Source organism: Xyrauchen texanus, chromosome 23, assembly GCF_025860055.1.
Source record: "Xyrauchen texanus isolate HMW12.3.18 chromosome 23, RBS_HiC_50CHRs, whole genome shotgun sequence".
NCBI lineage: Eukaryota > Metazoa > Chordata > Actinopteri > Cypriniformes > Catostomidae > Xyrauchen > Xyrauchen texanus.
This window is the reverse complement of record NC_068298.1, coordinates 5,776,887-5,804,464: the sequence shown is the minus strand read 5'-3', so window position 1 is coordinate 5,804,464 and position 27,578 is coordinate 5,776,887.

Genomic DNA, 27,578 nt, shown 5'->3' with positions numbered 1-27,578 from the left:
GGGTGTGATAAGCCAGTGTGATGGCATCGACAACCCAGTGGGCGAGCCTCTGTTTGGAGACGGCATTCCCTTTCTGCCGTCCCCCAAAGCAGACAAAGAGCTGCTCAGAGTGTCTGGTGCTCTGTGTGCGGTCCAGGTAAATGCGCAGGGCGCGCACTGGACATAGCAACGAAAGGGCTGGGTCTGCCTCCTCCCGGGGCAGCGCTTGCAGGTTCACTACCTGATCTCGGAATGGTGTGGTAGGAACCTTGGGCACATAGCCCGGTCGCGGTCTTAGGATCACAGATGTATCTGCCGGACCGAACTCCAGGCAAGTGTCGCTGACAGAGAACGCTTGCAGGTCCCCGACCCTCTTAATGGAGGCGAGCACGATCAGCAGGGCCGTCTTAAGAGAGAGGGCCCTGAGTCCAACTGATTCGAGCGGCTCGAAGGGAGGTCTCTGGAGTCCTGCCAAGACTACCGAGAGATCCCAGGAGGGAACTAGGCCTGGCCGGGAGGGATTCAACCTCCGGCGCCTCTCAGGAACCTGAGGATCAGGTCGTGCTTACCCAAAGACTTGCCGTCTACAGGATCGTGGTGGGCGGCGATAGCGGCAACATACACCTTGAGGGTGGACGGGGACAGCCTCCTGTCCAGCCTCTCCTGTAGGAACAGAAGCACCGACCTAATCGCAGCATCTCTGCGTGGTCTTCGGCTCGGAATAACACCAATCTGCTAACAAGCGCCACTTTAGGGCGTAAAGGTGCCTGGTAGAGGGGCTCTGGCTTGGTTGATGGTATTCACAACGGTCGCCAGTAAGCCGGCTAGCTCTTCCGCGTCCCGCCCAGGGACCAGACGTGGAGGTTCCAGAGGTCTGGGCGCGGGTGCCAGAGCGTGCCCCGCCCCTGAGAGAGGAGGTCCTTTCTCAGGGGAATTCGCCAGGGAGGAGCTGTCGCGAGGAGCCTGAGTTCCGAGAACCAAGTCCGAGTGGGCCAGTAGGGGGCCACCAACGTGACTTGCTCCTCGTCCTCCCTGACCTTGCACAGCACCGGTGCAAGAAGGCTCACTGGGGAAATGCGTACTTGCGCAGCCCCGAGGGCCAGCTGTGTGCCAGCTGCCTGTCCCGAGGGGAGCCTCTGTTAGGGCGCACCAGAGCGGGCAGTGGGAGGTTTCCTGGGTGGCGAACAGGTCTACCTGGGCCTTGCCAAACCGTTCCCAAATCAGCTGGACCGACTGGGGTGAAGCCTCCACTCCCCACCGGGCAGGCGTTGTCGTGATAGCGCGTCCGCTACGACGTTGAGCTTGCCGGGGATGTGAGTGGCACGCAGCGACTTGAGGCTCCATAGGAGGAGACGGCGGGCGAGTTATGACATGTGGCGGGAGCATACGCCGCCTTGGCGATTTATGTACGCCACCACCGTGGTGCTGTCAGATCTCACGAGGACATGTTTGTCCCGAATTAACAGGAGGAACTTCCTGAGAGCAAGAAGGACGGTCAACAACTCCAGGCAATTGATGTGCCAACGCAGCGGGGCCCCTTTCCAACGGCCCGCTGCTGCGTGCCCGCTGCACACGGCACCCCACCCGGACTGGGAGGCGTCGGTTGTGACCAGGACGCGTCGGGACACCTGCTGCAGGGGCACTCCTGCCCGTAAAAAGCAGAGGTTTGTCCAGGGTCGGAGTGTTTTGAGGCAGGCGGGGGTGATCCTTACCCGATGCGTGCCGCGGTGCCATGCTTGTCTCGGGACTCAAGTCTGGAGCCAGTGCTGGAGTGGTCTCATATGCATCAACTCCAGCGGCGCGACCGCCATGGAGGACGCCATATGCCCCAGGAGCCTCTGGAAAAGTTTTAGAGGGACCACTGTGCCTGGCTTGAAGGAAGCGAGGCAGTCCAGCACCGACTGAGCACGCCGCCGTGAGACGTGCTGTCATTGAGACTGAGTCTAACTCCAACCCGAGAAAAGAGATGCTCTGAACCGGAGTGAGCTTGCTCTTTTCCCAGTTGACCTGAAGCCCCAAGCGGCTGAGGTGCCGGAGCACCTGGTCTCTGTGTGTGCATAGTAACTCTCGAGAGTGTGCTAGGATGAGCCAGTCGTTGAAGTAGTTGAGAATGCGGATGCCGGCTACTCGTGAGCGGGCAAGGGCCGCCTCTGCGACTTTCGTGGAAGACGCAGGGGACAGAGACAGGCCGAAGGGGAGGACTTTGTACTGAAACGCCTGACCGTCGAACGCGAACCGTGAGGAAGGGTCGGTGTCGTGGCAGAATTGAGACGTGGAAGTACGCTGCCCTTCAGGTACACCGCTGCGTAACCAATCTAGATGCTGAACGCCAGCCAGAATATTTCTCTGCGTAAGCATTTTGAACGGGAGTTTTAACAAGGCCCGATTGAAAACTCGCAAGTCCAGGATTGGTCGTAAGCCGCGCTTTCTTGGGTACAATGAAGTAAGGGCTGTAGAAACCCTTCCTCATTTCGGTTGGAGGGACGGGCTCTACCGCGCTCTTGGCTAAGAGGGTCGCGATTTCGTGCGCAGGGAACTGGCGTGCTCGCCGTGTACTGCGGAAAGCGGACGCTCCTGAAGGGGGCGGAGCCAGGCAAACTGAATTGCGTGAACCGAAGTCGAATGGTCCGTGCAGCCAGCGTGATGCGTTGGGAAGCGAAAGCCACGCTTCCCAGCTCTGCGCTTAGGGGCACCAAAGGGACGAGTATTTTGGACGTACCCGGCGGGCCTCGCAGCGGTGCGGAACAGGTAATGCAGCGCCGGGCAGCTTCGTTGCGGCCTGAGGCTGAGGTGCTGAGAATAGACTCAAAGCACTTACCTTGCTCCGCGCCCAGCAGGGGCGGGTTCTTGACTGAGGAGGAGGTCTGATGTTGGCGCCCTCTGGACTCGCTCTGAACCGGCCGGCCGGGGACAGTCGTGGGCAGGCGGAAGGCGGATCGCCGCGTCCGGTGTACCGGACTGTTGTGATCTGAAAGCACATTGCCGTGAAAACGGCATTTGCGGGCCAGGTGACCCAGAGGCAAAGGAAATAGCTCTTTTATTGAGAATGTGGGTACCACAGCCCCTGTCAGGGGTGTGGCAAATGAAAATCAACGGATTCTCCTCCCGCCCTCCACCGGGACGGAGCGGTCTTACCACCTCTGGAGCTAACGCTTCGCTCTGGGTCGGCTGTCTCAGGAACGCTTGGGAGCCTTCCGGTCCTGGAGGGGTTCAGTGAGACAGGGGCGTGCGCCGCCTGTGGAGTGCTCGACGCTGGGGCTGAGAGCTGGGCCCGGGTTGAGGCAGAGCAGGAGCTGGTTTCCTCGCAGGGGACGCCTCGGCGGGCAGACGGGCAGGGCCCGTAGCGCAGGTCTGCGGCGGGCATGATGTGCGAAATGGCCTCCATCTGCTTCTTCACCGTGGAGAACTGTTGGGCGAAGTCCTCGACGGTGTCACCGAAAAGGCCAATCTGGGAGACAGGTGCGCCCAGGAAGCGGTTTTTGTCAGCCTCACGCATCTCGACCAGGTTGAGCCAAAGATGGCGTTCCTGGACCACTAGGGTGGCCGTCGCCTGTCCGAGTGCCTGCGCTGTGGCCTTCGTCGCTCTCAGGGCGAGGTCGGTCGCTGAGCGCAGTTCCTGCAGCACATCAGGATCAGGTCCACCCCGTGCATGTTTCTGAGAGCTTTGGCCTGGTGGACTTACAGGAGGGCCATCGCATGCAGGGCGGAGGCAGCGCGTCCAGCCGTAGTGTAGGCCTTCGCGTTAGCGAGGATGTTGTCCTACAGGGCTTGGATGGGAGTACGGGCGACCCCGCCAGGAGGTAGGGCTACCGGGCATAGATGGTGCGCAACTGCCCTATCAACCTGGGGAATTGCGTCGTACCCATGGCGCCTCTGCCGCCGAGGGTGGAGAGAGTGGAGCGGGTGGCACCTAGACGAGTGGAGAGCAGGGCTCTCCACGTAGACGCCAGCTCATCATGCACCTCCGGAAGAAAGGGACCGGGGATGCGATGCCGCGAACGCACGCTGCCCCCAGGAACCAATCATCCAACCGAGAAGGCTGTGGGGAGGATGGAGGGTTCCAGTCCAACCCCACGCTCAAGGCGGCCCGGAAAGCATGTCGGACATCTGAGCTGCCGGCCTCAGCCTGGGCCTGCTGGCCCGGGCGGCAGTCCAGGGGAGTCCTCGGCATCAGACACCGCACTCTCCGATGCAGCGGCGAGCTCATCTGCTTCGACTCGGGAGGATAGACAGCCGGGCCGTGAGGCAAGCCGCTATCGCCGCGAGTGTGGACGGAGACCAGCGAGCGTGTCGGGAACGGGAGGTTCGCGGGGGCTACCCGGCAAAACTGCACCTGCTGCCGCCTCAAATCGCCCCTAGCGCCAACCGCACCGCCCTTAATCCCGTGGGAAGAAGGAGCAATGCGGGTGCAGCTGGGGTGGCTTGCTTTCTGTTGAAAGCGAGCCGCGACCGCTAACGTGGTCATGGTCATGTTCTCGCAGTGAGAACATGAACCATCCACAAACGCCGCCTGGTGTGATCGCGGCCCAAACACACGAGACAGCGCCTGTGGCCGTCTGAAGCAGAGAGCACTCTACCGCATCCAGGAACGACACAGGGGCGGAAAGGCATCTTGAAAAAGACGGCGTCCTTAAAGGACGTTCAACACCGCTGTGTTTGCTCTTTTAGAGAAAATTACTCTTTTAGTAAAAAACTCTTTTAATACACAGTGTGTGTGTGTGTACGTGTCTGCGCTGTCGAAGCGCTCAGGGGCAACAATGCATGCCGTGTACTGAGAAGGAGAAAGCCGCTGTTGTGCGCCGTCAAGATCCAACAGCATGCAGATCGTCAGAGGAAAACAGGAACGTTTAAGTGCCGTTTAACTCGCAGCAAACTGCAGACAGACCATCGGCTCCGAAGAAATTTTCTGAATGAACTCCCGCATTTGCCCCGCTTAAATACCCGTATGTCCGGGGGCGGGGTATGCAAATACCGACTGCCAACTCCCATTGGCCCTTTTCAATAAGACCAGAGGTGAATATCGGCGCTCAAGAGAGACCCCTAGTGTCGCTTCTCCGACACAACGTGGAGAGAGCGACAGAAGGGGAAATACTGACATCTAACTTGTAATTTACTGAAAATCATCCCTCAGCTATAGCCCTCAAAGAAAAACGTGTTCAGCGTCAATAGTCTCAAAAGGCATCAATGCATCCTTTTGTCTTCCATACAAAGTTTTTAGTCAACCTGGTCTCAAAGAATCATGTTACTATACCTACTTTTTTCCTAAATTATTTTTATATGTCTTGTTGCGCTTGTCGCAGCAGTTTTTTAATGAAATAAACACTAGAGGCGCTACAGCAGCAAAGACTTTTGTTCACTTTTACACAAATCAAGAGTAAAACAGCAGATTATCAATTCATAAACACTAACTTTTTGCCCTGTTCTTCTCACAATGTTATCTTATGACATCAAAACACTTTTACTATAGTGCATGACTCAAAAGCAGGGCCATAACTAGGGTTGGGAAACTAGTTATGATCCGGGCAGATCCGGGCAGCCACCCCCCATCATTTCCAAACCCTAGTTTGGAAACTAGGAGAATTTTTCAAACTCTGATTTTTCATTTAATTGTGTATAGCTTCAAATTTAATTTTTTCATATGAAAAAAAAAGTACTCAGTGACTCAGTGACCTCAAAGCTTGTTACGGCCATGCTTGAAAGGCTAAACATTTTAACGTTTGCATTACATAACCAGCAACATTTACAAGCTTGTTCAAGTGTGATCAAATTGCACATTAAAGCTGAACTGATATCATTACACTTGCGATGCATAGGAATGGGGTACGAGTCCTGAAAAGCAAACAAGTCGAAACGTGAGCCAAAGTGTCATAGAAGCACCACAAACTGACGTGCAGTTTTCATGTTGCATTTGCTTTTATGACACCATCGATTAGGTTTAGGTTTAAGGTTTGGGGTAGGGAGGCCTGTTGTGTTAATTTAAAACTCAACCTTTTAATTAACCTTTAAAACCTCTTCAGTTTGTGAGAAAATGTAACTTGCTTTTTGTGTCATACAGTGGACAATTCACAGAGAACTGCTGAAACAGGTGTAAGGAACTACATAATATCATTTTGCAAAAATGCCATCACAGACACATGATTTTCACGAGATCAGGCTGGAACTATCAGCTTCTTCAATGCAGCATAAGAAGACACTATTATAGAATTTTGATGCATATCATCATGCATTTCATAACAATGATGTTATGATGAAGAAATTGAGTTTATTTTCAAGAGCTTCACAGATTTAATTTTTTTCCAAAACGTTTTTTTGTATGCTTGTTCAAAGACTTTATAGAAAGCCAAGTCTGGCTTTGCTTTATTTAGTGTACACAGTGCACACAGTACACACTACCGCACACAAGCCTTAAAGAGGCAAACCCATATGGGATCAGCAGCCTTAGGGCCAGCACTGACCTACATTCACACATGTGCTCGGGCTCTGCTGTCTGCATGCTCATTGGTATGCACACAGCTATTAAACGGCCACTATCGTTTACGTCCCGCGGTGCATCGCTAATCATCCTTGGGAGGTCGACAGAGTCTGAGATTATGCCATCTCCCTCTTTTTTCATAGAAGTTAAAGGTCAGGAGCTTCAAAATGCTAATGGAGGTATCAGGGAGTGACAAGTCAGAGAAGTCGCTCCAAAGAGCAACGATAAAAAGCTGTTGGAGCTGAACATACACCAGCCTGATCGATAAGATCGCTGCATTTTTGTGACATATGTGCCTCTCAAAACACAGTAATGTGTTTACACCCAAATCCTGACATTGGACTGTTATCTCTTCAATTCAAGCATAGCTTGTGAATGCGTGTGCCACCATACCAAGCGGGCGGAGAGGTGAGACACAGGGGAGCGGAGGAGTCTGAATATTCCAGAGAGAGAAAGAGAGAGCCACCTCTGCGAGACAAGTGTTATTTTGGTACTTCTCATTTTGAAATTAAATAAAAGCCGCTTCTTAATGTTTCTGTGGTTACACTGGATAACTTTAAATTTAGAGATTTAAAGGGATAGTTCACACAAACCGCAATTACTTTTGTTCTTCCATGGAATTAAAAAGATTGTGTTAGGCAGAATTACATTTATTGGTTAGTTCCTTAAACTGAAAAATAATGACTTTTGATTTTACTAAATTTTATAAGGTAAGTAGCTGATTGAAATTATTTTATCTACATTTGAGATATATATTATGAATTGAACCTACTCATTTAGTTTAGTTTTATTAAGAGAGTAAATACAACCAGTTTATTATACTTAATAATAATAATAATGATTATACATACATGATGGGAATTTTTTTTAAGTACACCTAAGTCTGCCATTGTGCAATATTTATAGAAAAAGTTCACCCAAATATGAAAATTCTCTCATCATTTACTCTCCTTCATGCCATCCCAGATGTTTATGACTTTTTTACTTCAGCTACGCACCAATATTTTTAGAAGAATATTTCAGCAATCTTGGTCATTAAATGTATTGACTTTACTTTTTCCTTCCTGCCCACATGTATGCACAAAGAATGAAAATGCCAAAAACAAAGGAATAATGTGAAAGTGAAAGTGGAGATTTATGTGGACTTTTTTAGTTTAAAAAAAGGTTTTTCATCCTCACTTATCATTTCACTTCTGAAGATATTAATTAAAACTCTGGAATCTTATGGATTATTTTATGATGCCTTGATGTGCTTTTTGGACCTTCAAAGGTCTGGTCTCCATTTACTTGCATTGTATGGACCAACAGAGCTGAGATATTTTTCTAAAAATCTTTGTTTGTATTCAGCAGAAGAAAGGAAGTCACATCTTTTTAAATTCCTCAAATGATCAGATTGGATTTCACTGTTGTGCTAGAGTAGACATCCAAGTTAAGTGTAAATAAATGCCTTTTGCTCTGCCGTTCGCGTGATTGACAACTGGAGCGCGAACTGTTCACTGTCCTTTTCTGCATATTGCGGAGGCATTTTTTGGTCTGTTCTGCATAATGCAGCGGCTCATTTTTGCTTATCGCGGCCCATTCGGCACGTTTCACGGCCAAACCACTGGCCCGCTTGTTGCTCCCGATAATTAAAGGATTAGTTCACCTAAACATTTTAATTCTCATTATTTACTCATCCTCATGCCATCACATATGTGTATGACTTTCTTTCATCTGCTGAACTCAAATGAAGGTTTTTAGAAGAATTTCTCAGCACTATAGGTCCATACAATGCAAGTGAATGGGTGTCAACATTTGTAAACTAGAAAAACGTCACATAAATCAGCATAAAAGTAATCCATAATGCGCCAGTGGTTAAATCAATATCTTTTGGAGTGATGTGAAACAGATCAGTTTTACATTCTTCTTGTGTTTTTGGTATTGATTTAACTACTGAAGTCATATGATTACTTTTATGCTGCCTTTATGTGCTTTTTGGAGCATACCCATTTTTTGGCACCCTTTCACTTGCATTGTACTGACCTACAGAGCTGAAATATTCTTCAAAAAGAATCATATGTGTTCTGCAGAAGAAAGAAATTCATACATGTCTGGGATGGCATGAGGGTGAGTAAACGATGAGAGAATTAACATTTTTGGGTGAAATATACCTTTGAAGTGACAGCTCAGCCATAACTTAATTTTCTGTCAATATTTCCCTACCCTCATGTTGTTCCAAACCTGTGTGACCTTCTGTATGTGGAAAACAAAAGATGCTAGACAGAATGTTAGAGAGTGACAGTCTCGGTCAACATTCACTTTCAAAATATGGAGAGAAAAAAACACATTCACTGAAAGTAAATGGTGACTCAGGTAGATATTCTGTCTTATATCTTCTTATTGTGTTGCATGGAAGAAATAAAGTCAGACGAGTTTGGAACAACATGATGGTGAATGATGACAAAATTTCCATTTAATAATAATAATAATTCTGTAATACATGTTAAATGTGTAGTATGTGATGGGTTATAGGGGAGTTAACGTCCATTATGTCATTTGTGAAAGTAATGAGTTACTCACTACTTGAGTACTTTTAATTGGATACTTTTACTCTTCCTCAAGTATTTATTTATGTTAGTACATTTACTTCTACCTGAGTAATACTTTTTTTTAAGAAATTTTACTTTTACTTGAGTACAGTTTTTGACTACTCTACACACCTCTGAGTAATAATATACTGACGTATTAACACAACTACAAACCTTATTAATTACCAACAACAACTATTTACACTCCACAGAAGCCCCCTAAAGTTTGCCCGGGCCAACATGATTAAATATTTGGGTGCCACTCAAATAGTTTAAATAGTTGGCACACGTTCATTCAAAACATTAGAACCTGTGTCTTTATTTCTGACGTGATCATGTTGTCACAATGATGACAAGTTGCTTTGCTCTTGCAAGTCAAATTTGGGTTTTAAAAATAGGCAAAAAGAAAAACATTTCTCCTGAAATTCTATTTTCTCCTAAAGTCTATTGTTTTAGAGAGATGAAGCCTATTCCATGCACTACTGTTTTGAAAAAGATTGTCTAACCAGGATTGAGAGGGAAGTGGACGGCCAGATGCACAACAAATAGACAAGTAAATCACAGTCTCTGGTTTGAGAAACAGACTCCCCACTGGTCCTAAACTAGCAGCTTCTAAATACCAAAGACCTGCATTGCTGTCACATGTTTCTAAATCATCTCTAAACTACATAATGTGCATTGTGACTGAAACACATTTCCTATTTCAGGTTTATTCTCGTTCACGTACGTCCAAGTATTTTGGCTATTAAGTTAACATACTGTACAAAACTACTATAATGCAATATCATATAGGAGGAAATACATCCTCTATGATATTGCAGCAATTATCCAGATATGGAATGAGATTATTTGGCAAACTGTTATCTACATGCCAACTGAATAAAATAAATTTCACACAGTGTTTAGTGAGAGATATGATTGTTTCGAACACTCAAAGTGGCTGTTCTGTATATGTATTATTGGATTACAGTTGTAATAATAAAGTCTTAATTAACATTAATGTTATTTAACACATTGAGATATTATTATTAAGTAATTGTAGCATTTGTTTACATTATTTTTGGTGATTTCTCATCCCTTCTTTATATAGCATCCATCCCTTGTGCACTTTTGGCCTCAAGCGGGTGAGGCTTTTCAAACAGATAAACAGCAGCACAGAGCAGGAAACTACAATACAGCACAGTGAGCGGGACTGTTATCAGTTAGGACAGTTTAGTTTGAACAAGAGGGGCGAACGGTTACAGAATTAAATGCAGGAGTACAATACGAACTGATGTGGACAGATAGAAGTGGAGAGCCCTTATGTGCAAGCGATGGTTTGAGGAACCGGACAGAGGGGAAAAAATGATGTTCAGTAAAAGTCAAAAGACAATCGCAATGTATGTAATTGTAATCACAGTATATTAGATATTATTAATAAAACACAGGAACTCATTGCAAGTTTTTTTAGACATGAAGTAACAAGTAAACACGATATCCCCACATATATGTCAGACTACATTACCTGAAAATTACATACCTGGATGAATGGCTCCTTTCAAGAATAAAATGAAATATACAGAAAATCACAGTATTACAGTTCTTGTATAGTGACAGGGCAGAAAGTCTTGGAGAAGCTAGAGAAGAGAGGACACCCAAGTAAAAGTGCTATTATTTCTTTATATTTTTAAAAAGTAGAAACATTTGAAAAATCTACTCAAGTACTGTAATGAGAGTAGCTGTAATTCATGACTTTCCACCCCTGTGCATTACTAGGGAATGAATTAACCTTAGCTATCCTAAAGTGGATTCTTAAACTGTAATAATAATAAAAAAGAAAAAGATTTTAAAAAAATCATTGCTTTTTCTCCATCACCACTTGCTGGTGCTCAGCTATGAGGAAAGATATTTTTTTTGTCACATTGCAGATTGTTTTGCTTTTTGTTTCTGCAGGGTTGTATCTGTGAAATTGGAAGTGGTCTTGTCAAGCGTTTCACTGTTTACAGTGGCTCTGAAATTCACATTTGAGTAAATATTGGGTTAGGCTGGGAGGGAGATGGTGCTCTGATGCATGAAGACACTGCTGTCCTCCCACAGACCAAAAGATGAAGTTTCCTGTTTAATAATTAGAGACGAGAGACTCAGGTTGTAAACAGCATGTAGGCCGACACTCTTCTCTCTTCTCGGCACAAGTGCATGCTGCCATAAAATGAATTCTGTTTGAATTCACTGCTACGTCCTCATTTTTTGTCTTATATCATTTATCACTTGCGGGTATTCAACACAAGTGTTGTTACAGGTCACCTGACTTACTGTAATTGTTGGTTCATGCAAATCAACAGCAAACATTCTTTAGGAGAAATAAAAATAGAGATCAAGGTGACATTTTATGCCATACAGTTATTATGGAGGTAACAAATGTATATGGATAGCATCGATCGGATAATTTTGTTTTAGGGGAATTTGATGAGAAATGTTTGCAATGATTTCATACTGGCAACCATATCACCCTGCAGCTCTTGCCTGGTTGCCTACTAAAGCTAAGCAGGGTTGATCCTGGCCAGTACCTGGATGGGAGACCTCCTAGGGAAAACCAAGGTTGCTGCTGGAAGTGGTATTAGGGAGGCTAGCAGGGCTGTGTGGGTCCTAATGCCCCAGTATATTGATGGGGTCACTATACTGTAAAAAGTTATTATCCTTTGGATGAGATGTTAAACTGAGGTCCTGACTCTCTGTGGTCATTAAACATCCCAAATTGCCCCTATCTATCATGGCCTTGTATTACTCTCCATCCCTGAATAAGCTACATCACTCTACTCTCTCCTCCCCCACCACACACTGGTGGGTGTTCTGGTGCACTATGGCTGCTGTTGCATCATCCCAATGCTATGTAAAGTGCTTTGAGTGCCTAGAAAAGTGCTATATAAATGTAAGGAATTATTATTATTATTTTGAAATCTTTGACTTTTGATTTGCAGACTTTGGGATCTGAGCACAGTTTGAGACATTCATGAGATCTTTTTTTGAGACTCAGTCTAGAGATTAATGGGGTCCTGAATGGGGTTAAATACTGTATGCATAAGCACAAATGAGGTTTGAGAGCACATGTAGAGGGCAAAATGTCAAGGGAATAACTCTAATAATATCTATTTTAGGGGATCAGAAGACTTGAAATATAGAGCAGAAGTTTTATGATACTTTAAAGGTGATAATGATTATTTTTGCAGCTTCAAAGCCTGTGGTCACCATGGGCTGCACTAGGGCTGGGCTACCACAGCTTAAGCCCCAAAAGATTTTATCATCTTGTTGAGATGTCAAAAGTATCAGTACTCCAGTATCATGTTCATTCGCTTGCAGCACTCATGTGCATGCATGCAAGAAGTGCACTTGCGATTGCAGGTCTGTCAATAGAGTCAGAACGGTCAAAATGCCTGTCTTAGTGAGATATTAGAAACTGTGCTGAGAGTTGGTCCATCCAGATACCAAATAAGATACATTATATATATATATATATTATTAAGTGTATTACAAAGGATGGCCACATACGTATCCATAGAGATCTGGGCTAAGCCCTGAATATCCACTGATCCTCAAACTGTCCCTGGTGGTCACTATGAACAATAATTGTATGGAAAAGGGCAGAGTAAAAATTCCAAATTGATCTCATGAAGATTACGTGACTGTGCAAAATAACCTTACGTGGTTTATTACACGTAAACTGTGGCAGTTCCGAGGTGAAATGTCCACTTTGTGGCACTTAAGAGAGTTACATTTTCTCCCAATAGTTGAGGTTTCTAGGTTAATGCTCTATCATGTTTTAAACAACAAAACTGACCTCTCTACCATAAACCTAATTGATAGTGTCAGAAAAGTAAATTTGAGATAAAAAAAATGCTTCTTAAACACTATCAGCTCACGTGTCGACTCTGGTGCTCTTCAAACCTCTAGAACCACAGCCTTTTGCATAGAAAGTGCAATGATATGTTGAGCTAGTAAATGTAGTTATATAATGCAAACGATAAAATGAATCACTTTACGAGTTGTGTACTCTAGTGTTTTTATGTCTTAAGATAGCATTGTGTGAGGAACAGGGAGAAAAGTGTTTATGAACTGACGTTTTAACTTAGTTTTAATTTTGAAACGTTTAACTTCTGATTTGTCTGAAAGGGAATACAAATGTTTGTCATTTTAGTGCCTCTAGTGTTAAAAGAATATTGTGGGTTTAATACAAGTTAAGCTCAATCGACAGTATTTGTGGCATAATGTTGATATCCACAAAAATTTATTTTGACTCGTCCCTGCTTTTCTTTAAAAAAATAAATAAATCAGAAATGGAGGTTCTATCAGGAAGACTTGCAGACTTGAGTGAAATTTAAGATTACATTTATTTGATGAATATAAAACAGAAAAGTAATGTCTCTCTTTGGCGTAGGCCCCGTCTGGCGGTCCAAAGAAGTTGTATTCGGAACCGTCAAATCCTGCCGGAGAGAGGAGGCAGGGGCGAGGAGCCTACCTCTGTGCAGGACGTGACTCAACTGGTGGTGGTGGGGTGGTGGAGGTTGCTGTGTTAGCACACGGAAACAGCAATGTGATAGATTGTGAGCAGACTTATTTACATTTACATTTATTCATTTGGCAGACGCTTTTATCCAAAGCGACTTACAAAAGAGGAAAACATAAGCGAATCATCTTAAGGAGACAGTGGTATGAAAAGTGCCCCATTACAAAGTTTCACTATCATCAGAATAGTATACAAAACAAGAAATGTAAATAATTAAATTTTTTTAGTGATCGGTTAAGTGCTTTTGGAAAAGATGTGTTTTTGCCGTTTTTTGAAGATAGAGAGTGAGTTAGCTTCCCGGATTGAGTTGGGAAGGTCATTCCACCACCGTGGTATGATGAAACTGAAAGTCCGGGAAAGTGTTTTGGTGTCTCTTTGTTTTGGTATGACAAGGCGACGTTCCTTAGCCGACCGCAGGCTTCTGGTGGGAACATAGCTCTGCATAAATGTTTTTAGGTATGCTGGAGCAGACCCAGTGACTGTTTTGTATGCCAGCATCAGGGCCTTGAATTTAGTACGTACATGAACCAGCAGCCAGTGGAGAGAGACAAAGAGTGGTGTAACATGTGCTCTCTTAGGTTCATTAAAGGCCTGCAATGAGAGCGTTACAGTAGTCCAGTCTAGTTATGACAAGTGACTGAACAAGCAGTTATGTGGCATATACAGAGAGGAAGGGTCTTATCTTCCTGATATTGTAGTGTAAATCTACATGATCTTGCGGTCTTTGAAATGTGGTCTGTGAAATTTAGCTCATCATCAATGGTTACCCCTAGATTTCTGACTGTTTTGGAAGGTGAAACTGTAGTTGGACCCAGCTGCACGGTGATGTTGTGTTCAACAGCAGGGTTGGCTGGAAAGACAAGGAGTTCGGTCTTGGCTGGGTTGAGTTGAAGGTGGTGTTCCTTCATCCAGGCTGAGATGTCTGCCAGACAGGCAGCGATTCGAGCGGTCACTGTGGTGTGTTTGGGCTGGAAAGACAAGTAGAGTTGCGTGTCATCAGCGTAGCAGTGGTAAGAGAAACCATGTGACTGGATGATGGGTCCCAGTGATGTTGTGTATATGGAGAAGAGAAATGGCCCAAGCACTGATCCCTGAGGTACCCCAGTAAGTAACTGATGTGGCTTGGATACCTCCCCTCTCCAGGCTACCTCAAAGGACCTTTCTGAGAGATAAGAGTTGAACCAGTCAAGCACAGTTCCAGTGATGCCCAGTTTAGAGAGGGTGGAGAGTAGGATCTGATGGTTGACTGTTGTCAAAGGCAGCAGAAAGGTCCAGCAGAATCAGAACGGATGATCTGGATTCAGCTTTCGCCTGTCTCAGCGACTCAGACAGCCAGGGGCTGGGTGGTGTAGTACGTGCTGGTCTAGAGGAGAGAGGACAGATGTTGTCTAGACAGGTTGTTAAAGTAGAGCTAAGTGTGTCTGTGGCAGTGTTTACATCAAGCATGGAAAATACATTTATTGTGGGAAGAGAGGAAGAGACATCAGTGGAAAGGCGAGAGGGTGAGAGGGAACGGAGGTTACGGCGAAAGGAAATCAAAGGTGGAGTCGGTTTTAGAATGGCTGGGAGAATCATGTTGAATTGAACAAAGTAGTGATCAGAGACATGTAAAGGTCTGTAACTGTACCACCTCAAATATTCTTGTTACACCTTTACATGTGTAACAAGAATATTTGAGGTGGTACAGTTACGTGTAAAAATGAGGTCCAGCTGGTTGCCCGACCTGTGAGTTGCTGTGGTGTGTAGTCTTTCCAAGTCAAATGAGGCCAGAAAGTATTCAGTTCAATGGCCTGGGGCTTGTCTTGGTGTATGTTGAAATTGTCAAGAACCACAAGTGGCCTGCCATCCTCTGGCAAGGAGGACAGCAGGACATCCAACTCCTCAAGAAAGATTGTCAGCTGACCTGGGGGGCGATAGATGACAACAACATGTAATTTTGTGGGTTGCATTGTAGTAATGGCATGGAATTCAAAAGATGTGTTGTTACATAGTGAAGCCTGTGGTGAAAAAGTCCAGTTATTATGAATGAGCAAACCTGTTCCCCCACCCCTAATAGTATGTCGAGGGGTGTGGGAGAAGGAGAAGTTGTTGGAGAGAGCAGCAGGTGTTGCTGTATCCTCAGGATGTATCCATGTCTCTGTCAGTGCAAGGATGCTGAGGGTGGACTATGTGGCGAAAGCTGGAATGAAGGCAGCTTTGTTCACAGCAGACTGGCAGTTCCAGAGTCCAACTGAGAATGAGAGTGGAGCAGGTGTTGAAGTGCAAAGAGGCCGTAGGTTGACTGGGTTGCGTTTTGTCTTGCATCTGTATCTTGTGAACGGTCTACAACAGATAACAGGGATGTGCTTGAAGGCATGTGTTATTAGTGAACTAGACATGTTAGTATGTATGTATAAGTAAAATAATAAAAGAGATCAAAATAAAAAATACAAGAAATACTTAAGTGCTTTGGTGAGTGGAGCCTTGTCAGTGTCCTTGCTCGGTGGACTCCCACAGGTAGACTCGCTGGTCTTTACCCAAGTAGGTCTTCACGAGGAGGGCTTTGCACGAGGGCCACCACTTCCGTTGCCGCTTCCACGTCAGCATTGTCCAATAATACACACTTTAACGAGCCATTCAGTGGAAAAAGCGGCCACGCCTTAATGCTACTTAGCACAACAAAGCTAGTCACGTGGTCACCCGAAACCGAAACTGAGGGTTACGTGGGAACAAATGCAAATTCTGTACAGCGCAAATAAATTATGCTGCACTTTAGCAATAAATAATACTCTAAAACATGTGAAACACTGTTTGCAGACACTAAAACGACGATAGTTTTTATCTAACAGCAAATCCTATGGGACAAGTCTAAACAAATCTAGCAGTGAATACTACGTGACAAGTCAAAACAAATCTAGCAGTGAATACTACGGGACAAGTCTAAACAAATCTAGCAACAAATACTGCGTGACAGGTCAAAACAAATCTAGCAGTGAATACTATGGGACAAGTCAACACAAATATAGCGCGAGCACACACACCAAACACATGTTTAAGCGACCCGCGTTCAAGACAGTAAACAAACAGCACCTGATCTAGCAATGAATACCACTCTAACAACGTTAAAAACAATGAAATAAACACACTTACATACAACTGCAGACTCCTGTAGATAGATCACTTCTTATAAAGCAACGGCTTACATGTGATTGGCTGGAAATTACCCAGCTAATGATGGGTGCGATGATGTACAGCTGCAAGTCTTTCCGCTAGAATTATGCTGCGCTTACATTTACAGTGAGGCACTTATTATGGAAGTGAATGGGGCCACATTTTTGAGGGTTTAAAAGCACAAATGTGAAGCTAATAATTTTATAAAAGCACTTAGATTCATTCTTCTGTTAAAACTCATGTAGTATTTGAGTTGTTTAAATCGTCATTTTTTCATCTAATTTTTACAGTCATTTTATGGATTTAGAACTTGTTGACAACAACGTCATGACAACGAAGTTATAAAATTGGCTATAACTTTACACGGAAAAGGTTAGAAAGCAATTTTATCACACTAAAATCATGTTAACATGCATATTGTTTATGTCTTGTGGCTATATTTTTGAAACAGTGTGTATTTTAACATTCAAAAATTGGCCCCCATTCACTTCTGTTATAAGTGACTCACTGTAACCTAGACTTTTGCTTTTTTTTAACGAAAAGGAAGGACAAGTCAAAATTATATTTTGTGGTCATCAGTATTATGCCACAAATGCTGTTGATTGAGCTCAACTTGTATTGATCCCGGAATACTCCTTTAATTTCACCACGCAACTGTTGAGATACGTACGAGCCACCTAAAAATCATTTAGCAAATAGTTTGGTATGGTAACGTGATTCCTAGAGATTTTCCAACAGAACAAAGTCATATGTGTTTTGAATGAATTGAGGGTGAATAAATGATAACAGCATTTTAATTTCAAAAGTTGCTATTTGCACTCCATTTCATCTTGTCTATGTGAAACAATTAAAATATTAAAGCATGTGATTGTTCTTCCCTTTGGAAAATGTTTCATAAAGTTCCACCTTTTTTTTCTCCAGCTGTAGTGGCTTTTATGTTTATTATAGGCTATCTGTCCTACAAGACTGCTTCTCACCCTGTGATCTACTTCCAGAGTTTGTTCCTACACACTGCAGTATGGGTGACTCATCAGAAAGAGGACAGCAGATCCAGATCACAGAAGGAAGCGAGGCAGGGTCTGCAGCACACTGAACCAATTAACTCCCCACCACTGGCAGCACTGACCTTTGGAGACGTTTCTCCATTATGTGACGCTGCAAAGACTGTTGTGTTAGGAGATGCTAAAATACTGCAGCTTTAACATAGACCAAAATATAATTTGTGCTGTTATGTCAATTATGAGTCACAACATAATCCAGCCCTTTATTTTTGTGGTTTATACAATCATGGCCCTGTCAGAATGCCATTCTTATCAGTGCAGAATCTGTCAGGACTCTTAAAAAAAAGTAAAAGGAATTCAAAATCAATTCTGAAATATTAAACTGGGCAGAAATGTGTGCTTGCTGTTATATTAGGTTAGGACTATCAATGTGAAATGGAGGCACCAATTACTCTTCAAATGAAAAGGGTGTTTTTGAATGTTTTCATTAGTAGACTTCACATAAAATGAAGGGGAATGATTCAGTAAGAATTTTTTTTTTTTATGTCAGCCAACAAAATTTGATGCTGCTTTTTATGTATACCATTCAAGTTAGAACATGTTGTGTTCAACTCTTACATTAACAAATATTGAAGGGTAAGTTCATCCTACATTTTAAATTATGTCATCATTAACTCACCAAAAGGGTTAGTTCTATCAGGAAGACTTGCAGACTTGAGTGAGATTTAAGATGACATTTATTTGATGAATATAAAACAGAAAGGTAATGTCTCTCTTTGGCGTAGGCCCCGTCTGGCGGTCCAAAGTATTTGTACTTGGAACCGTCATATCCTGCCGGAGATAGGAGGCAGGGGCGAGGAGCCTATCCCCGTGCAGGACGGGACTCGACTGGTGGTGGTGGGGTGGTGGAGGTTGCTGTGTTAGCACACTGAAACAGCAATGTGATAGATTGTGAGCAGACTTATAAAGCAACGGCTTACATGTGATTGGCTGGGAATTACCCAGCTAATGGTGCGATGATGTACAGCTGCTAGTCTTCCTGCTAGAACTACGCTGTGCTTACATTTCCAAACCCTTATGAATTAAAATGTATTTCTTCCTTGGAACACAAAAAGTGATGCATACACATAGAGAACAGCGCTCAGTGATTGACTGCATATAAACCCCCAATGAATGGTGAATGATGTACAATGAATCTGAATTTCAAATTTTAACATTTGGTACATCTAAAAACAATTCTTACCCTTATGTCTCTGGTCTCTATTTGAAAAGGAAAACACATCTTCAAAGTTTGGGATTAAGATTGAAAGTGGAAAGGTGTCATGTACCACCAGAGCCATTTAAAGACGTTTATTTCAAGCTCATGTTTCAGCAGCCGTGAATTTCACTGCTGCGTCGCATCACATATGATGGACTTTTTTCATCACCTTTGAGAGGTGTAAAAATAACTACAAATGCAGCATGCATCAATATAGACCATTTCAAGGACCGTTCGTCGGTTTAAGGAAGTGAAGTCTTTGTCCCTTGAACGTTCACTCAAACTCATTTGAAACAACACTTGACCTTAACATTATTAATGTTAGTAACGTTAACACGATTGTCATAAAATGTCATCATTAAAATGTGGACCATGTTGTCCAGTGGCTAGATGCTACCTGGATGACTGGAAAAAACTAATGGAAGTTAAAGAGATCTCTGAGTTTAGATCTCTGAAAAAGCAACCACATATGGACATATGAACCGCTGTAATGAAGCAAGATGGCTGGATACGTGCAGTACAGTAATAACAGCTGTAGCACACATCTTATGTGTGGTAGGTGAACAAAATGTATGCCAAGTACTTGTAAGTTTGAGATGTAAAGCTCTCAGTTCACAGAGTATTTCTGGAGTATCTGTGGAGTAGTATAGAGGCGCAGAAGAAAGAGACAAAAAAAGGATTTTTATAATTACAAAAGAAATCCTTACCTTGTCCACAGGTCACAGAGACAACTTTATTGAACAGCTTCATTGATTATAATAGGAGCAATCCAGTATTCAAGATCTTTCACAAATATATGTGAGCATCTAAACTAGGACACAATTTCATCGTCTCTCTCGCGTAGACGCTCAGTCAACAACACGTCTGGATAAGTCACCTCAGTTAAACGTTTGATGCTCTTTGAGGAAATATGTTAAACTAATGTAGTTTATTCTAAATTCGTAATTCAATTCAGACTTTAAAAACAAGCACATTTTACACAAATTCTGTAAAAAATACAGTAGTTCTCTTTGAAACTCCTTTCAAAACTTTACTGAAGAAAAAAACACGGCCACATCTACACATGAACAGGAATCTCCTGCCATGTTTGCTTCGACAATCACGTCTGCATCTTTAGAGAGCTGGTGAGAAGTGATTGGTTATTGTGTCCCATATGGGAGAACTGCAACCTTCAATGCAAATCAGGTTTTCTGGAATGTTCCTCTATATTCTCAGCATCAAGAAGAAATCTCTGTGCTGGATTGCTGGTATGAAGCAGCAGCAGCTGATTACATTTTTGAATCTGAATTGACAGAAGTTCATTATGAGTTTGGATAGCATTGTGCCCACTGGCAATTCGTGTTGTATTTTGGCCCCAGGACAGTAGGTTATGGCTATTTTAGTGTAATTATTAGTGCGTTAATTAAATGTTTTAGAGTTCAGACATGTGTGTTTTGTCATTATCGCAAAATAAACCCAATAGGGTAATTATGCGTGAAGCAGAGGGCTCTTATATGAAACAAATAGGGGTTCAACTTGCTGTGACCACTGATTGGACATTATCCTGCTTATTTCATGGCTATTTTACCACATGTGAAATATAAAGTTATTTTATTCGCTTTTTCATAGAGACCAATGAGTGATGAAGGAGACAGAGATACGGCTAGCAATGTTAGAAAGAAAAATTGCCTGGACAGAGGGCAAGTATTAAGCGGTCAGTTACAGATGACGTTCCTGTTAACAAACCAAGACTCTGTGGTGGCACTTAAGTTTTTTGGCACCCCAGAAAAGTTTTATTAAACACAATTCAATTTGTTGTCACTTTGAAGTGAAATTGTAATGCTCAATCTTAAAAGTAGGTTAAATAATTTTTGAGTTAATATAGACGAGACAACCATTTTAGATCTTACGGGACAAACGGGATTCCGTCTTCACCACCACAGCGCATACTGGCCATTTGTGATTGGATATGCGAATAAAAATAATTTACTTCTTCTAAAGCATTGATTTGCCTTTATTTTGAATGCAGTAAGTAATCTGTTGAATCAAAACCAGTTATTAATAATTTTTTATGTATTATTCATGGTATGTGGACCAATAATTAAAGCATTCTACACACATATTGCATGTCTGATGGTCATTTTTATTTTGATGTCACATTTCTCAGATTTTAGAATTGTATTAAATGTGTGAGGGTGTCTATTCATCAACCTGTTACACGTGAGGGATAATCCAAGGCTAGGTGTGTGTTAAATGATTTATTGCATGACGTTAAGGCAAAGGGGAGGGTGGTTGCCTCCGTGCATTCAAATCGTTAAACGCAAAAGTATCAGTTGATTATGCCGCTCATACCATGGTCACTTGCCAACATTGATTAGTTACAGATGCCATTGATATTTGCAGTGCAGGTTTCGACTGGAAAAATAAAAATGATGGTTAACTTTATCTACAGTTAGTTAGATCTAGAGTTCAGCCTGTTCTAAATCAAACACCAAGAGATAAGGTAGTGCTATGAAATTACATTTATTTAAATGAATTATATAAAAGCAGGATGAATCATTGGAAAAAGGGACTAAAGCTTTTTTAGACCACATGCTCTGTAAAACTGTAAAGTGAATTTAAAGGCACAATTCAGAAATAATAATAGTTGCAGATGTGACATCTCTCTTTTACAGATGTGACAGTGTAAAAGTGACAGTGTAAAAGTGGCACTTACATGATACCATTCTGAAACCTGCAGACAGGCTCTCTTCAGCTACTCGCGGCCCGTTCAGCATAACGCGCCCATCCGTTTCAGCTTATTGGCACCCATTCGGCCTCTGTATTTTGGCAGGCCCACCGGGAAAAGTCCTGATACTCCCTATGGCCAATCCATCCCTGCTTTGAGATATCAGTATGGTGTCCATTAAGGCTGCATGACTGATTGACTCATTTATTACACCATGTTATAAATGCCTCTTTTTGGGTGGAATCAAAAACATGCTGATTTCGTGTGTGTGTCTCTTTAAATGCAAATGAGCTGCTGTTCCCCACCCCCTTTCTGGAAGAGGGCTGTGCATTTACAGCTCGTGCTTCGGTTACTACAGCAACAACAACTCAGAACCAATATGACTGACAGCGTAAATACTGGAGTTCAGCCAGGGCTGGACTGGAAAGAGAAATCAGCCCGGGATTTTACATAGCAACTGGCCCAAAAGTTGAGCGCGGGGGTGTTCGCTGTCCTTTTCTGCATATCACGGCGCCAATTTGTGGTTCGTTCTGCATAACGCGGCAGCTCATTTTAGCTTATCGCGGCCCATTCGGCCCGTTTTGCGGCTGACACACTGGCCCACTTGGTTCTCCCGATGGCCAGTCCGCCCCTGATTGGCCCCAAAGTGCGTCAGCCCACCGGGAAAATGCCCGATATTCCAGATTACCAGCCCTGAGTTCAGCCATATATGTATGAATACATATATGTAAATCTGGTCTCCGTGAATACAGTAAGAGATAATGGTAACTTTAGCTGCATTAGCCGTGGAATCAGCTAAAAAGCACATTTGGAAAGGCGATTTGCAAACATTCACAAAATATAAAGTTAAAAGTACTTACATCTTCAGTATATAAAGCTGGAACACAAACAGTTGGTACTGATCCATGCTGGAGAATCAAATTTTTGGAAAATCCTGCTTTATATTGACACTCATTCACAAAACAGTCTGGTGTAAAATGATTTGCACAAACATACACACATTTTGGACAAAACTTGTCCACTGCGTCTTCAGTGGCTCTGATGCCGGGAGTACATGAAGACTCTTATGTTCACTTTTACAGCCAACAACAGAACACTTCTGACGCTTATGAAGCTGAGACATTATTCGTCTCACTGTATCTGCTCCAGCACTGAAATAAATGGCGGACTGTGTGTAGATCACTCAGGGGAGGATCTATGATAAAAGGGAGGAGTCCGTCACCAGTCGTGGGCGAGGCCTGTTCAAACGTGACGTCACTTTAGAGCAGAAAGGAAAAGTGTTCATATTGACACTGTTTTTGTGTCAAAGAGGAGTGGGTGAATTTTTATCATCATAGGGTGGTTGTGTACACACACACTGCTGACTCACATTTATGTACAAACACCATGTAAAAGTGAATTTTTGTTAACATTAACAAACATTATTAGATTATATAATGCTTAAAAGATTTGTAAAACCACGACTGTGCTAATACCAAATCATAGCAATGGAAAGCTGTTGCTCAAAAGAATCCGGGAACGCGGTTACCTGTTGTGCAACATCACAGTAACTTCATCTGTACAGCGTTACTTATCATAATTATCATTATAATATAGAATATTTCAAACCTGAATTTTGAATATATTTTTTTCATATATGAGCCTCATCAGTGGCTTGTTGACTTTGATGCAATATCCCAGCACTATGCTACACACAGTTGGGAGTGTGAATTTGCTGATTTTGCTGAAACTGTCTCTTCTAATGAGTGGAATAGGGGAATCGCCAAAACTGTTTGTTTACTTTGCAGTGCGTTTCTGAAAGTAGCTGTGTGCACTTCAAAGTTGCATTCAACGGGAATGTAGATAGAGACAGAGGGCAGGAAAGATCTATAATTGGAATCTGTGGACTTCAGACGCAAATCTTTGCTAACGCTCACCCGCTGCTTCTTGCGGTAGCTAATGGAAAATATCTGTGAATGCCTTTTATCCCAAAAAACAGACATTATTTGCCAGGATGGTGAAGCTCACAAGAATTACCATGAAAAAGCTCTTCACATACAAGATTCCAATAAAGACACAGTATATAATGCCATTATAATGCATGATAAAACCATTTTAAAACAGTCCTGAAATTAAAGCTGTTGAGTGATGAGTGTCATTTTTTGTTAAAATGATCAAATATTTTCTCCCATCCCTCCACACTCTCATGACTAAACGTCACTGGGGGGTCTTTTTGCAAACATCATTAAAATTTAGCTCTTTTTCTGCATATTAAATGTCTCTCTGATGCCATATTCAACTCATTTCATATCATACCATTGCTTTACCCAATGTCATAATTTCTTCATTGCTTTATTTATTGCTTATTTGCTCATTGTTTTGTTCGCTGTGGGACACAAAGGTAGTTTCACAAAGTCCGAGTTGCAGCTCAAAAAATTAGAAAAGCATCATAAAAATTATCATAAAAATAATTAATGCTATCCTCCATAACAGTCAGATCTCGATCCACGGCTCGTTTAAACATTCAAAAGTAATGTAAAATGCCTGATGATGAAACATTGGAGTGGTGGTGGTGTAGTGGGCTAAAGCACTGAAATGTTAATCAGAAGGTTGCTGGTTCAATCCCCACAGCCACCACTATTGTGTCCTTGAGCAAGGCACTTAACTCCAGGTTGCTCCGGGGGGATTGTCCCTGTAATAAGGGCACTGTAATTCGCTTTGGATAAAAACGTCTGCCAAATGCATAAATGTAAAAATGTAAATGTAACATTGGATTCCTAGCACAATTTACCAATATTTAAAAATAGTTGCATGTAATTTTGTGCCATAATGTTGGGTCCCTCAAATAAACAATGTTTTAAAAGAGTGTCAGTTTTACACTCTTAAGGAAATCGAGCTTAAAAGACTTACTCACAGTTATCTCTGCACATTAATGTTTTTTTACCCGAATCATCAAAATGTCACTGTCATGCCATTCTCACCTCAGTTCGAACGATTCCGTCAAAGGCTCAGCACTCTTCTGATTTATCAGGCATGTTTAACCACTATGTTTCATAATACTTATAAATATGAGTTTAAATACATTATATTGTCATACTGATATTTTAGATGCCCCATCCAAACCCATTCCTAAACCTAAACATGTATAAACTATTTTAAATATGTAACAGGCAGGTTAATGTAGTCACAATACTTTTATTTATATTACACTGCAATATAGATATTTTTGAAGACCTAACCCTAAGCCTAAACCAAATAAAATATCAACAATGTAACCAATCAACAATTTAAAAGACGCATAAAGCAGATACAAGTACAGTCTCAATCATTTATTCAAAAATGATAAAAAACCACCATAAATATACCAAATGACCCATACTGCACTCAAAGTCTTCTGTAACCATATGATAGCTCTAGAGTCAAGGTATCCACCGATTAAATCCTTTATTTTCACTCTGTTCCTAGCACATGGTTACTGAAGACTTTGAATGCAGTATGAGCCACCAGTTAAGAGTTGATCACCTATCCTGATCATGTACTTTTACTCACCCTTATATTGTTCAAAACTCATATGCTGGGGTTTTTTCCTGGAACATAAAAACAGATATTTTAAGTGGCTCTTTTCCATAGAATACCAGATTATAGTGAGCAGGAACTGTCAAGCTTAAAAAAAAGGACAAATACGGTACTATAAAGCACAATTAAAGGTTCAGTATGAAGACATCATAACATTAGTCCATATGACTTGTGCAGATTCTACTGGGGGAAAATACGCAATGAGGGACAACTTGAGGGAAGTAAATAATTGTGTGTATTTTCTTTTTGCTAGCCAGCTGATACAGTCATGCAATTGATACATCAGTGATGAAAAGAGCACAAAATGACAGAAAAGATATAGACTGATAGAGGCAAATTTCTAGCAAGGAAGACAGTGTTTGTCTTGTACTGTGAACTTACAAAAAAACATGAATCTTTTTAAACCATAAATTATCAAATTTGGGGCCTTTATTCAGAAAATGAATGCATTCAGCGCTTTTACTATATTAAAGGACCAAAGAGGACCGTAATATTTGTAACCTCAAATATTCCTTTCCCTGATTGTGAAATGGTTCGATCCCCCCTCCCAATGTTCAAGACATGGTTATGGCCTTGGTGGTTAAACATGCACGAGTGTTAAAACTGTCACTGCCTTTCATAATGTGCTTGTTAGGTTATTCCACGGCTAGCAGCTAAAGCCATTGTCTCTTGATTTATTGTATTCATGGAGACCAGAGCTATGTTTGAGGCAGGGAGCAGCAGCTCATTTGCATTTAAAGAGACACAAATAAAATCAGCCTGTTTTTGTTCCACCCAAAAAGAGGCATTTACAACATGGCATAATAAATGATGCATGGGCTATTTTGAGCGGAAACTTCACAGAAACATTCTGGGGACTCCTGAGACTTATATTACATTTGTAAAAAGGGGCATAATGGTCTCCTTTAAAATATTGGTAAATGTAAGCTCATAACGTGCTAGCAGTCCAATGTTCCATCAGTGATCAAACCAACATTTTACATCATGCTTTTAAAATGGTCCTATAGCTTGAAATATCCACAGGTTTCTAAATCCGTCTGCTTGGTGCTGCTGGAGAAGAACAAGTGTAAATACACAGCACCAGGTGAATGCAAATATCACAGAGATGGGTGAGGAAATGAACGGGCAGTTTATCATCAGACACTATCAGCCATCTGGAAAAAGCAAGAGCACAGCTGACATTTATTTGGAGAAAGGAAAGAGCCCCCCTAAAAAAACAAAACACAAAAAAAAGAATTGAAGAGCCAGAGAAAATGAGTGGCCCTCCTGTAATCTGTCAGAATCTAAGGGCCTCGTCGCAGATCAGAGAGATTCATCTACTTTAATACACAGAGGCAGACATGAAGGAAATGGGGAATAGAGAGGGTGAGGAAGACGACTGGATGGCAGCGCACGAGGGACGAACCACAGGGGTCAGCCTGGGCTCTTGATAGGAGTAATGAGGTGCATATTTCTGCTGTCACGCTTGTCAATGGGAACGGATCTTCACCATCTCCTGTACATTTATTAAAGCTCTAGCACAATGTCACTGCTGTCGGCTGTCCTGTCTGTGGCCACAAAACAGGCCCTTTTTCAGATGGCCCTAATTAAAGCTGGGCTTTGGTATGTCTTCGCACCTTTCTTCTGTGATTTGAGACTGTCATTCTGTTAGCAGGTTCACTCTGAAGACAGGTGTGCCAAGCTGTACTTAAACTCCAAAAGTCTGATAGTACTAAAGGTGCATTCTGTAATTTTTGTTCAGTTACAAATCTCAGTTCATATTTTTAAATATCTGATTTTAGCACATCATCATTTGTAATTAGATAGATTTACTTAGAAAGTAAAGTCTTGTTAAAACTTTATCACACTTTCACAATCTCCAACAGTGTATTTACATGCATCACAAGAGATTTGTGTGTGAGTGTGTATTTATCACTTTGTGGGGACCAAATGTCCCCATAAGGATAGTAAAACCCAACATTTTTGACCTTATGGGGACATTTTGTCGATCCCCATGAGGAAAACAGCTTATAACTCATACTAAATGATGTTTTTGGTGAGGGTTAGGTTTAAGAGTAGGGTTAGGGGATAAAATATATAGTTTGTACAGTATAAAAAACCATTATATCTATGGAAAATCCCCATAAAACATGGAAATGCAAAATGTGTGTGTGTGTGTATCTCATTTTTGTACATTTTTACATTTTTAAATTGCTTTAAAACTGATGTGGGTAATTGATTAAGTGTAAAATTTGTATCCAGCTTTATCTGCAAGGTAAACTATTTGTAGCCATTTAGGTTGATAACCCCTAAAAGTGTAACACTATTGCTTTCTGGCACTATCAAAACATTCCTGTTTGCTTGAGCATC